Source organism: Nicotiana tabacum, chromosome 14 (genome assembly GCF_000715075.1).
Source record: "Nicotiana tabacum cultivar K326 chromosome 14, ASM71507v2, whole genome shotgun sequence".
In the NCBI taxonomy this organism is placed as follows: Eukaryota; Viridiplantae; Streptophyta; class Magnoliopsida; order Solanales; family Solanaceae; genus Nicotiana; species Nicotiana tabacum.
Window position 1 is genome coordinate 8,812,595 of NC_134093.1, and position 14,322 is coordinate 8,826,916.

Genomic DNA, 14,322 nt, shown 5'->3' on the forward strand with positions numbered 1-14,322 from the left:
ATATAATTAAATTTATTACGTGATTTATAAACAAGCGAACTGATTTGATCCAGAAGTATGTCAGGGTATTAAGCTCTTCCATGTACAAAAATATGGTATTAAATAAAAATAATAAAGGAGAGAGCCGATTATTCATCGAGTTTTGAACCTTACGGCACATGTCCCGGGAATTTCTTAGTTTAAAAAAATCAGACATAAAAAAATTTATTTTATGATATATGGATCAATCAAATATGATAAAAAAGATTAACTAATTTAGAGAATATGAGTTGAAATTAGAAAGTAAAATCGAGAGAAAAATAAAAAAGACTATACATAAGGAAGAAAAATAAAACTGATAAGAATGTATCTGTCCAATACATACCGAGCACCATGTCACAATCACTCACCTTCGACAACTTCATATCGAATGTGAATTCCAAATTTTGCACCTCCCAAGTAAATTGTTTGCTGAATTCGTCATACCATACATGCTGACCATTGCTGAAATCGTCATACCATATAAAATCAGCTGCGGCTGTCACGATCCAAAAATCTACTATAGATCGTGATGGCGTCTAACGTCGCCGTCGAGAAAATTAATGATAATTTTCTAATTTAATTACTCATTTCTATTACTTTTGAAATCATAATTTTCCATTAATTAAATGGTATGAAATAAAATTTATAGGGTGAAACAATGATAGTTGCGTGAACTACCATACTAACATCCAGTAGGAACCCCCAAAATCCGGTGTCACAAGTACATGAGTATCAACTAGGAAATATGATAAAAATACAACCACTGTCTGGAATACAAACTAGACAGGAGAATGTAAATAACCTTGATGGAGACTCTGTATGCTGTGGATTCGTAACATGAAATGTAGCTCACCGTAAGTTCCCGCAATAGCCGCGCCTCTACGCCCAAAAGACCACTAGACACATATGTACTTGCACAAAATATGCAGCAAGTGTAGTATGAGTGCGTAAATCAACGAATACCTAGTAAGTATCAAGTCTAACCTCGAAGAAGTAGTGACGAGAGGTCGACATCGACACTTACTAAAGGTCCAATAAAATAACATAATAAAAGTGAGAGCGGATATGAAGCATACGGAATAATGGGATAACTCTGTAAGTTACAAAATTTTCCAAATATTTCTTTTAAAGCACAAATTTCTAAATCTTGTATTCTACCATATCAACTCAGAAGAATGTCAAGTGTCATTATCAAATAAATAAGGAATACCAAATAAAATGTTGGGCATCAGTGGGAGGATTTGCTCGTGAATATTCGGGCTACTAACGATGTAACACACGATTCTGCCGAGGTCGTTCGGCCCGATCCAAAATAATGTGTACATTGCCGAGGGACGAGCGGCACGATCTATAGATGCATCTATATTGTCGAGGTGTTTAGCCCGCTCCACAAAAAAGGTGGACACTTTATGAACCTCTGGAATTAGAAGCTATCACAAGGCTAACACATAAGGATGTACAATTTCTATTAACGGTCTAGTAATTCGCACAAAAATTTAAGTATGTGAAATTTCGGTCTTTTACTATTTCCTCTAATAATTTTCAATATGATTCAAGTACTTCAATTAACAAAGGATGTAAACATTACAAGTAATTCATGATTTGGGTCCTAAACTACCCGGACATAGCATAATTAGTAGCTACGCACGGACTCTCGCCACCTCGTACGTAGCCCCCACAATTAGCAGAAAATATTAATTTAAATCACCTATGAGGTAAATTCCCTCTTAGAAGGTTAGACAAGAGACTTATCTCACTCCGAAGTTCCATAGCCGGCTCCAATGCCACTCTAACACTTCAAACCGATGCTTTTCGATCCAAAACTATGCAAACAATGTGCAAATCAATCAATATGTGTTCTAATACCCATAACTAATTGTGATGACCCAAAAATGTCATCTTTAATTTAAACGTTCATTTATGTGTTATATGAAGATGTTGAGAGCTTACCTGCTATGAGTTATGTTTCACCTGAATAGTTGATGTTAATGGCGTTCCTTTTCTAGTAATATATTGCTTATGATGCCACTGTCAGTATTGTTTTCATGTTGTGTTACGTTGATTGGACTATGTATGTATTGTTAGGATTGGTTTCTGGGATTCTCTGGCAGGTGGATAGGCCCAGTTACAAAGAAAACTCTCGCGAAATTTTTGAAAATTTTGGGAGTTAGTAAAAGTTCGGTAGAGGCCTAAATCTAAGTCAAGTTGGAAAATTTTATAATAGACTAAAGTTTTATATGGGTATGCACAAGATCAAACTTTGATAAAGCATATATACCTATATATAAGGAATTATGTGATGTTCTACCTATCAAATGAACGTCCTTCGAGTATAGTTTCTAACGCTTTAAGCCGTTCGTCATTTGGACACTCCTACAAGAGGTTATGACCAAATTACCAAAGGCTGCAAATATGCGATTTTGCGACCAATTCTGCGATCGCAAAATAGTTATGCGATCGCAAAACTGCTTTTGTGACCGCAAACTGGTCGCAGAATGGACCAGAACAGCCCAGTTCTGGGCACCGATTTTTGCAACCATTGTGTGACCCGCATACCCATTCTGCGGTTCATTATGCGACCGCAGACCCGATTTCGGAGGGTTAATTTTTCTATTTTCATAACGCAATCCCATTTTGATAAATATGGCTTTGGGGCTTATTTTGGGGGAATTATCTGATGATTTTAGAGAGAAGTTAGAGTGTTTTAGAGAGAAGAAGAAGCTCAAGTGCTTTGTTCATCAAAAATCTTGTTCAAGCTTTGAAATCCAACAAGGAATTATCACAAGATCTTCACCCAAGAGGTAAGGTTCTAACCCCTATTCTTCAATTTCGAGTTTCGGTAAAGATGGGTGATTGTGAGTGTGATTCTTGCATGTGAGAGTATTAGTTATGCATGCTTGTACCAATAAGGTTATGGGAAGATTGTTGAGATCAAATGGGTAAAGATTGGATTGAAAATGGTAGAAATGTTCAAACAAAACTTTAATTGAGGATTTGAAAGCCAATCTGATGTCGAAATTCGATAATTTTTGTATAGTTGAACTCGTATCGGAATGGGTGTTCGAGACGTGGGTCCCACTATTGATTTTTAAAATGAATTTCAGATTTCTATCCGGAAAATTTATAAATTCATATGGAATTAATTCCTACGATTTGTATTGAGTATATTCATGTCCAATTTCATGGTCAAAATCCAAAAATACCATTTTCTAGATTGTTTCTTCAAAATTCTAAATTTCTACTAATTTCCATGTTTAAATCCATATATAAACCAAGTATTTAGCTTGCAATAGGTGGGAATCACTTACCTTGCATTAGAAGGTGAAATTACTTCCTTGAAGAGCTCCAAATATTGCCTAAGCCGTGTGGAAAATGGGTGGAATGAACCCAAACCCCGTTTAAAACCAGTCTGACTGGCACAGTCGCCCCTTCTTTGTGAACGCGACACTGTCCTCGCGTTCGCGAAGCTCAACAAACTCAGGATCCAAAATCTTCTTTGCGAACGCGAGCCTGGCCTCGTGAACGTGATGCTTTACCAGGCTGCCAATCGCGAACGCATCCTCCCTACCGCGAACACGAAGACCAAACTCTCCTAGTCCGTCTTTTCCTTCCGCGAACACGATACCCCAATCGCGAAGGCATAGCTTTGTCCCTCGAACCTTCGCAAACACGTTCTGTTAGTCGCGAACGCGAAGCACAAATGGCCCAGTCCAATTTCCTTCATTGCGAACACGTTAGCCCCTTCGCGTTCGCGAAGAACAACATCAGCACTAGTAACAACAACTTGGCCAAACTTGGTCCTAAACTACCCCGAAACACATCCGTGGCCCATGGGACCCCGTCCAATCACACTAACAAGTCCTAATACATAACATGAACCTGCTTGAGGCCTCAAATAACATCAAACAACATCAAAACTATGAATCGCACCCCAATTCAAGCTTTATGAACTTTAGAACTTCAAACTTCTACATTCGATGCCGAAACCTATCAAATCAAATCCGATTGACCTCAAATTTTGCACACAAGTCATAATTGACATTACAGACCTACTCCCACTACCGAAAATGGAATCCGACCCCAATATCAAAAGTCCACTCCCCGTCAAACTTTCCAAAACCTTCAAATTTCTAACTTTCGCCAAATGGCCCCGGAACAACCTACAGACCTCTAAATCCACATCCGGACGCACCCCTAAGACTAGAATCACTATACGGAACTATTCCCAGGCTCAGAATCCCAAACGGACGTCGATAACATAAATATTCACTCCAACCCAAACTTAAGAAATTATTAAACCTTCAAAATGCCAACCTGCCATAATAGGCGCCGAAATACTCCCGGGCTACCCGATACTTGACTCAAACATACGCCCAAGTCCGAAATCATCATACGAACCTATTGAAATCTTAAATTCCTGATTCTAAGGTCGCTTACTAAAAATCAAACCTTAGTAAATTCTTCCAACTTAAAGCTTCTGAATTTAGAATTTTCTCCCCAAATTAACTCCAAACCTCCCGAAATTCGATTCCGACCACACGTACAAGTCATAATACCTGAAGTGAAGCTACTCCAGGCCTCAAACAACCAAATGACGAGCTAGAGCTCAAAACGACCGTTTGGGTCATTACAACGGAGTGCAACCCTATCCCATCATATCAATATCAATCATCCCTTATTTCATCCGTTGCGGCATGCAACCCGATCCATAAATAAAATCAATAAGTGCAATCAATTTAACAACTCAAATCACAAGAATCTCTACAATTAAAGAAATATGAAAGTAAATCCGTAAAGGAACCTCATATCAAATCACGGAATGCTACAATTAATACAAGCAACGAGGCAAGCCAAATACATGACAATTAAAATGTACAAGTACGACAATTAAGGCAAGTAGCAATTAATTATGGAAGCATGGAAGAAACGAACATTTTAATATGAGAGAAATAATTGATAGGTAGCAAGTTAAGGGATAGGAAGCAATTAAAGCATGTAACAGTTAAGACATGAAACAAAATAATCAACGAAATACGGAAAAGCATGAAATTATGTAATTTGACTGCATATATACACTCGTCACCTAGCATATACGCTGCTACACAACATATAGCTTAAGGGTTCCTAATTTCCCCAAATCAAAGTTAGACCCAACACTTACCTCGCTACGCAAGCAATCAAAGCTCAACCGGGGCCTTTTATCTAAAATCCGCCTCCAAATGATTCGAATCTAACAAACATCGACTCAATAACATCAAACAATGCTAGGGAAAGTAATTACAATACATAAAGTTAAGATCTTTACAGTTCTCCAAAAATGTCAACCTCTGGCTCGCTTGGTCAAAATCCGAGATTCGGACCAAAACCAAATTACCCATTCACCCCCGAGCCCGATTATGTAATTAGTTTCGAAATCATTCGTAGCCTATCTGAAACTCTCCCGAGCTCCTCGGGCTCCAAACCAAACATGCACACAAGTATAATAACATCATACGAACTCGCTCGCGTGATCAAAATATCAAAATAACACGTAAAACCACGAATCAGACACCAAAATAAAGGAAGTTTTCAAACAAACTTAAGAACTTTCAATTTTTCAACTCGACGTCCGAATCACGTCAAATAAATTCTGTTTTGCACCAAATTTTGCAGACAAGTTATAAATACTGAAACGAACTTATACCAAGTTCCGGAACTGATATCTGAACTGGTAGAAACAAAGTCAACTCATGGTTAAACTTAAGAATTCTTTAAACCTTTAAACTTCTAGTTTTCAACAAATTACGTTAGATCAAGTTAGGGACTTTCTAATTCAATTTCGGGCATATGCCCAAGTCCCAAATCACGATACGGACCCACCGGGACCATCAAAATACTGATCTGGGTCCGTTTACGCTTATATAAGTTTTAAGACATAATTTCACATTTTCATAAATTTTCTCATAAAAACTTTCCGGGAATAGGACACTAGCTGCGCACACAAACCGAGAAAGGCTAAACGGAGTTATTCGAGGTCTCGAATAACAGAAATGAAGGGTAAAACAATAAATGACCTATCGGGTCATCACATCAGAGTAGCATGACTGTTATTTAGTATGGGATCAGGTTTGTGGATTGTCACACCACATAGGTATCGTGATCCCTAGTAGACCCGAGAATAGTACTAAAGAATAATAATTTTAAATGGATTATGACAGTATATTCTTTGGATCCAAACAAGTGTGGCTCAATGGAATTAGTGGCCTAAGACCAATTGCATAAGAGATTTTATACTTTTTTTAAATTAGAATTCACATATGTATACACACATGCAAAAAATTAGTGTTATCATTTTTTTCATACTTATTGTTTAGAGTATAACATTTCTAAATGCCATAAAACCTTAATTTTATATAGTAATATTATTAATTATGTTAGTAAGGGATAATTAAAAAAATAAGATATTAGGTATGTATTACAATATATTACCTTGATATTGTTCTAAAAAATATATTTACTAATATAAAGATTTAAGTAGTTTAATTTAAAGTTCTAATATGTTTTTATGTTAAAGAGAGACAATCTTTATTTATTTCTTACATAAACATTGTACTTATTTATTTTTTCGTAAACTTTAATATTGTCTAAAGTAAAATAAAATCATAAACCCACTATGTAATTTTTTTGGGGCCTAAAGATTTTGAGGGGCCTAAATCAAGGCTTTACTAGCGTACCCCTTGAGTCACCCATCCACCTCTGATATTGTCACGACTCAATTTTACCTATAAGTCGTAATGGCGCCCAACATCACCGCTAGACAAGCCAACTAGTGAATTAGATATATTATTCCTCTATTAATAAATTTCCAAGCAATTAAGCTTTTCTTATTTGCAAGATTTAAGAAAATAAAAGGATTAAATAAATAAAACCAAAGTGATAATTCAAGACCACAACTTTACTAATGTATGTGCCAAGACCTGGTGTCACAAGTGTATGAGAATCTATTAGATTATTCAAAATTTTAAATACTGACTGAACATAAAATAGACAGAATACAAATACAAAGAGAGATACTAGGTGCTACGGAACGGCTCAGGGAAAATAGCTCACCACTAGGCCTCGGGATATCGGGGATGCACAACGGTAGGACCGCCTGATGCACCTGTCTCAGATCCAGCACAACAAGTGCAGCAAGTGTAGCATGAGTACGTAGACAACGTGTACCCAGTAAGTATCAAATCTAATCTCGAAGAAGTAGTGACGAGAGGTCGACTTCGACCCTTACTATGGGTCAATAATATTCAGATAAAATCTTAAATAAATACTAGATGTGTAAATAAGTTCAATTTTCTCAACAAGCAGGAGCAATTAATTCTTTCGGAATTATATAATATCCAAATAAGTCATTCCTTTTAAAGGCTGTAATCTTACAAGCCACAACAAAATATCAAGACAACAAGTATTATTGTTCGACACGATTTATGCCAAGGTCGTACGGCCCGATCCGGAGTAACGTGTATACTGCTGAGGGATGTGCGACACGATCCATAGATGCATTTATCTACTATCGAGGCATTCGACCCGCTCCACAAGAAGAGAAGGATACTTTATAAGCATTTGACTTAACGTGATTAAGGATTTATATACAAAGTAATACGAATTTCATTAACTACCTCTCACAATTTCTCTAACATGTTCTAATATTATTTAAGCATTTTAATTTAACAGGTATAGTGCAAAAATTCCAAATAGTTCATGCATTGGGTTCTAAAACTACCCAGACATAAGCATAACTAGTAGTTACGCACTGTCACGACCCAAAATCTCACCTGTCGTGATGGCGCTATCTCAATACTAGGAAAGCCGACAATCTCAATAAACCACCATATCTTTTAAGTTTGAAAACATAATATTTAAATTCAACAGAAGAAATCTTACAAATACAGATATAAACACTCCCAAAACCCGGTGTCACTAAGTACATGAGCATCTAATATGAATACAAAGTGTAACTGATAAAACACTGTCTGAAAGTATATAATAGTACAATAACTAAAAGAAATAAAGTCAAGGTCAGCGGACTCCAAGCACCTTGATAGTCTCCAACTGACAACATTCTGAGATCTAACAGTCGTCGTGTCCGAAAGAACCTGGATCTGCACACGAGGTGCAGAGTGTAGTATGAGTACAACCAACTCAATAAGTAGCAAGACTAACCTCTATAATGAAAGTGGTGACGAGCTCCACAGGTACAGTCCAGTATAAATAATGGTACAGAAGTGTAGACATTCTTTCAAGTTCAACAGTTAAACTCAGTACAAGTGAAATAGATCAATACTACATAATATGAGGAATATGACATCTGAGTAGAAAGACCTCATGTAATACTAGTCACAAATTATTCGGTCACTCGGTACTGTTTATGGCCAATCCAGCCCATGGATATTCCATCCCGTATATATATACACATCGACTGACAGTCAGTCACTCAGTACCGCATAAGGCTAATCGAGCCTTGGGGTAATTTATCCCCAAATGTAAATGATACGGACAAGTTTCATGTCGAAGGAAAATTCATCACACTATAAATAAGTAAGGCAAGTCCATGCCCTGAAAAGTCCATCCTGAATATATAATCATCTACGCTCACTGGGGGTGTGTACAGACTCCGGAGGGGCTCCTTCAGCCCAAGCACTATATAAAGCCGATAAGGCATGCTGCAGGCGGACAACTCTGATCCATATAATAGTAAAGCCTATAAGGCCTGCTGCAGGCGGGCAACCCCGATCAATATAATAATAATTTATATAAAGCTAATATGGCATGCTGCGACGCACAATATGGTCTGCAGCGGCGTGCAGCTCGAACCCATAAATATCCTCACAATGGATGAATATGACTGAATGTGAAATGTACATTTTTTTAAAATAATTAATTTAACAGCAACACGACCCCATGGGTCCCAAAATATCGGCACATAGCCTAAACATGATCTTTAATAAGTGACTTAGCCCAATTTCCCTAACATGTGGGAAATGTTCGGATAATAACCTGATTCTTACAACTTCACAGAATTTATTCAAGTCACAATTTCAATGGTGCACGTCCACATGCTAGTCAACTATCGTATGCGTCACCTTCAAACAATTTATATAACACCAAATTCGGGGATTCATACCCTCAGAACCAAGTTTAGAAGTGTTACTTACCTCAATCAAAGCAATTCTTTATCAAATAGTAGAACTGTTTTTCTCAGTTATCCAGCTCTGAATGGCTCGAATCTAACCACAATTAGTTCGATACAATCAACAAAAGCTATGAGAATCAATTCCAATTGATAAAGGGCGAATCTTTAATTAAAAACCCCGAAGCCAACCATACTTGATACTTACGGGGACATTATGGAATTCGATTCTAAGATAGAAAATTTAGCCAACACACTCGAAATGCGCCACCTTAATGATACTACAATAATCAACTACACTAAACAACTTCAAACTATAATATCAACCGCCCATGGGACCAACATTTGTAACAATTCCATAGTTTAGGCCATTTAGACAATTTATCAAACATGGTAGGCATAAATTTCTACATCTCTTAACCATATAATTAGTTTATCTAATTACCACCATTTTTCGACTATTTATCCCACCATCATTCTTTAATAATTTATACTCCCAATATCACATGTGTGACCAACCATTCACACCCAACCAACAAAATTCCATCGAATAATTACTTTTCAATCTCTACAATGGTTATGGATTTAAATTGGGAATGTAGTTAGATCACCTTCCCATGGACAATATAATTCCTTTTCTATTGATACTGGCAGTCTTATAATCACATATCTTAGCTATGCAGATGATACTATCCTTTTCTCCTCCGGTGATATCCTCTCTATTTCCATGATGATGAGGAAACTTGAACTTTACAAATTGTATAGGCGTACTTACAAATTTGAAGGAATTAGAAACTCTATTAGGAGCACAATGGATCAAATAGCTTATCTGATGCACCCGATCCTTTGATCTCAGTTTCCTTCTATTCATTTTCCTTCTACTTTAATTGGCATATGCCACTTAGTGGATAATATTACCCAAGCTTGAATTTAAGCTTGTGAAATAGAACAAACCTTTCGTTAATGAATTCAAATTGATGGATGGTTGTAGCAAAGGAACCGGAAATGCTTGAGGTGGAGGTATTCTCAGGGACCATTCTAGCCATATGAGGTTGCAAGGCCAATTCCAATTTTACCATATATTATTTTCAATTTTATTTAATTCAGAGTCGCCACTTGGGATAACTATTATGGTGTCCTAAGTCAACGGTTTATTTTAGAATCCCAAATCGAGGATATTGACTCTATTTATGGTCCGCGAACACAGAAGACCGGGTAAGAAATTCTGTTAATACGGGAGAAGGTGTGAGGCACTCCCGAGTTCCGTGGTTTTAGCACGGTCGCTTAACAATTAATACTTGACCAAATTATCTGACTTATTACATGTCTACAACATATCTTCAGAGAAGGAAACTCTATAGTAGATCTCCTTGCCAACCGAGCTGAACATACCAAAAGAGACATGTTCTTCACTGAGGCTATAAACCGACCACCTCACATTATATCCACATTGAAGCATGAGGAAGTTGGGATGCCCAGCATTAGATTCAGAGTTAAGAAGGGCAATTTCATATTTGACCTCGGCTGAATTTTCCTTATATATTTACCAAGTTCTCTAAGACTTAGTCTCCTTTATTTTTGTGAGCTCAAGTGTAAGGAGCAATCCTCCTCTTCTTTTATCTTTTATGATCTAGTCAAATTTTATCTGTGTTGAAGAGGTTTGGCCTAGTTCCCCTCTTTGCACTTGTTTGACATATCTATTTATCCCCTTAGAGGGAACCTTTGACCCAAAAAATAAATGTAACAACAATCCATACAAGCTGTTAAATTTGAGCAATTCACATGCTCAAGTTAGGAAGGGAAAATTGGGATATGATTTATCTGCATTTATGCTGTGAAAAATCAATTGAAAGACAATACTCTATAGTAAACATTCATTAAAAGCACCGACAAATATTTTGGCGGAGTGATAAGTACTCTTTCATCATTAACCAGAAGTCTCGGGTTTGGAAGGGAAACTAAGGGAAACAAATTCATTAAAAGGTTTTTCTCTTTTACAATCTAATTCATTTTTTTGTTTTTCTTCCTGTGTTCCTTACCCGTATTGCGACCTACTAAATCCGGATCAGTGATGGACACATTTTGTGGGGGGAGGAAGGGTGGTAAAATGCTCCCTAACAAAGACGATTTCATACTCAGAATTTAAACTCAAAACCTCTGATTAAGAAAGAAGGACAACTTAACACACCACCACAACCTTATTGTTTACCCTCCAATTCATTATTCTTTTTCTTTGTCAAATTTCTAAAATGGTGTTAAATTAAAGCTTTTTGTCTATCAGTTCAAATCTTGCAGCATTGGCGTTTTCTCTCTTTATGTGTTACTTCATGTCATCTTGCATTTTCCTTGGAACAAGAGTATAACCATTTATAGTATGAAAATTTTCCTCTCTCATGGAGTTTGAAATCTTTGGACATTTTCATATAGTTTTTTTTTTTTGTTTTAAGTTTTTGTGAGAACAATTGTGAATTTGGTTTAAATTTATTAGTGTTATGGTGCTACCAATTAAAAAACATTTCACAAATCATAAGATTTAGTGTATTAATCCTCACTAAAAGCTTTTATTTCGAAGCAAATAAATCTGCATTCCATACTTTTCACATTTTTAGTAGTAAAAAACAAATTATATTTAAAATTTTCAAGTATGGAAAATAAGTAACTGAAACCACATTATATGAGGCCAAGTTATGTGCTTCTGTCAATCTCATCCTATGATATTTCTTTCTATTTCTTTTCAATATTCTTTTCTACTTCTGATTGACACCATATAATGTACTACTAATAGTGACAAAAAATATAGTAAGATAATCCTTTAAAAGTTAAAGGGAAATGTGCAATAAAAATCATTGGAGAAATCCACAACAATTGTTTTTTAAAAAAGAAAATAATAGTAACCCTCTAATAAATAGTGACTTACAACCTGCTCAAAAAGCAGCATAGTAACTAAGATAGTTATATTAAATAGAAAATATTACAAAAAATTGACATTCCTTGGGCACATGAACTATTCAATACCACTATAGTACTTTTGTTTCTTCAGAAACTCTAATAAAAAGTAGAAAATAGCCAAGTTGCAATGTATTCATTGTCTCAGAAACACAGCTCGTGAAAATACACTGAATTTGTTGTTGTTATCGTCTCAAATACACAACATACATGCCCTCCTCCGTGTTGATACATCATAGCATCAATTTCATCACCATTCTTCAATCCCGACTTCATTATATTGTCCAAAAAACATACAAAAAAGAAGAAGAAGAAGAAGAAAATTAGACATGCGGGATATGAACATGTAGAGTGTTAAAATATCGTGTTAACAATAAATAATTTTATGCAAATTAAAAGGCTAACTTACTTCATTTACAGTCTTCTTATTGTAAAGGCGTTTGCCATTGAACAAAAACCTAAATGTTTTATACTCCAAAATTTGTTTACTCTTAGCGTATGCCATGAATATCTCTTTCATAACTGTATTAGACTTGACTTTAAAGTGAGCAACTCCACCATCCTACACAAAAAGTTAAAAAGAAAACCAAAAATTAAGAAATAAAAATAAATAAATATCAAATAAAAAACATGACTTTATTTTTGGTTTATTCTTTTGTTCATCTTCAAAAAAAGATTCAAAGAGAAAAAAAGGCTTGCTGATTAAAAAAATAAAATAGAACAAATATATATATATATATATATATATATATATATATATATATATATATATATATATATATGAAATGATGAACCTGGGATTTAATTCTGAGGTTTAAACATTGATTTTGATGACTTGGTTCCTCCAATGGCTTTTTTTTGCTTCCTTCTCCTACCATTTTAATTTCTTTCTTCTCTTAAAAAACCAACAAAAACAATTATTGTGAAGAGGAAGGTAGAAAATTTACTAATGAATAAATATGGAGAAGCAAAGAAGAAATTTGTAAATAATTTGGGTAGCTAGGGGGAAATCCTCTCTTATAGAAAGACATTGTAAAAAAGGGCAATAAACCATTTTAATGATCAAAATTGTCAGTCACTGTAATTTACTAAAATAGTGATAACATAGGGAAAGGGAAATAAGGTTAGGTCATTCAAATTTCATAGCCATGAAAAGTTAAAAGAAAAGAATCCTAGGGATATTTTAATTTTATTTAGAAAATAAGGCAAATTTCTTAACTATTTGATTTATAGTTTAAACCTTGATCGTTGGATGGATTATGATCTTACGGTCAAGATAGGGAAAGATTTGTCAAATGGTCTAAATTTCTTCCTTCCCAAAATAGTACTACATACATAGGAGTTTCCATTTTGATTAAACTCCAATTCTATGGCTTCTTTCGTACTTTTCAAATCCTTTCAAATTGACATTTGACTGACATTTTCCAGCACTTATTTTCCTTTTCACACGTAAACCCCTGACTTTTTCCTTTTTATATTTTGCTTTTGAAATTGCTTTGGTTAAACACTACTGCAAATCTCGTACTGTAGTAGGATTAATCATTCTAAATGCCTCACAGGAGACATTGAATCCACTACACATAGAGCTTGTTTAGATTAGCTGATCGTAAACAACTGATAAGTTTGAAACTGAATTTTTAAATAAGTATTTACGTATTTTGATAAAATTATTGAAACTGATAATAAACAGTTGATGTACTTGGTAAGAAAATTGCTGATAAGTTGTTTTTTACTAAAATGACAAAAATATCGTTTAAAAGTTTACAATAGATTATAAGTTAAAAAGTTTCTTTGTAAAGAAAAGAGTGAACAACGAATATAGAATGAAGAGAAAGTTAGAAAACTTATTTTGGGAAAAGTATATTGTGAATTACAAAATATTATTAAGGATAAACTATGGGTGTTTAATGGGCGGGCTGGGATGGGCTGTACAAAAAAAAAATCAGCCCGTCCGTTTAACGTTGCGAGCTGTTAGCGGGCTGAGTTAGCAGGTTGTACTTTTTCGGATTTTTTTTCGTCCGTCCGGATTCGGGCTTAGCGGGCTGGACCGGGCCGTGCAATTGTTTTTAAAGTAAATTTTATTTTTCTTATTCAATGTTATTGATACTTAAGTGTTTGCAAACTTTTAAGGCTTAGAATTAAACTTTGAAGTTTAAAATTTTAAATTTGAAATTTGAATTTTACAATTTTAA

At 35.2% G+C, this 14,322-nt stretch overlaps 1 long non-coding RNA gene across 1 annotated transcript; it reads right to left on the bottom strand.

The window, feature by feature from the left end:
* Nucleotides 1-12,065: 12,065 nt before the first annotated feature.
* On the bottom strand, nucleotides 12,066-13,131 carry LOC107809432 (uncharacterized). The gene is made up of 3 exons (XR_012698868.1): nucleotides 12,925-13,131; nucleotides 12,540-12,692; nucleotides 12,066-12,400 (listed from the first exon to the last, which is right to left on the bottom strand). It is a non-coding gene; the product is annotated as an uncharacterized LOC107809432 (long non-coding RNA).
* Between the last annotated feature and the right edge of the window lie 1,191 nt (nucleotides 13,132-14,322).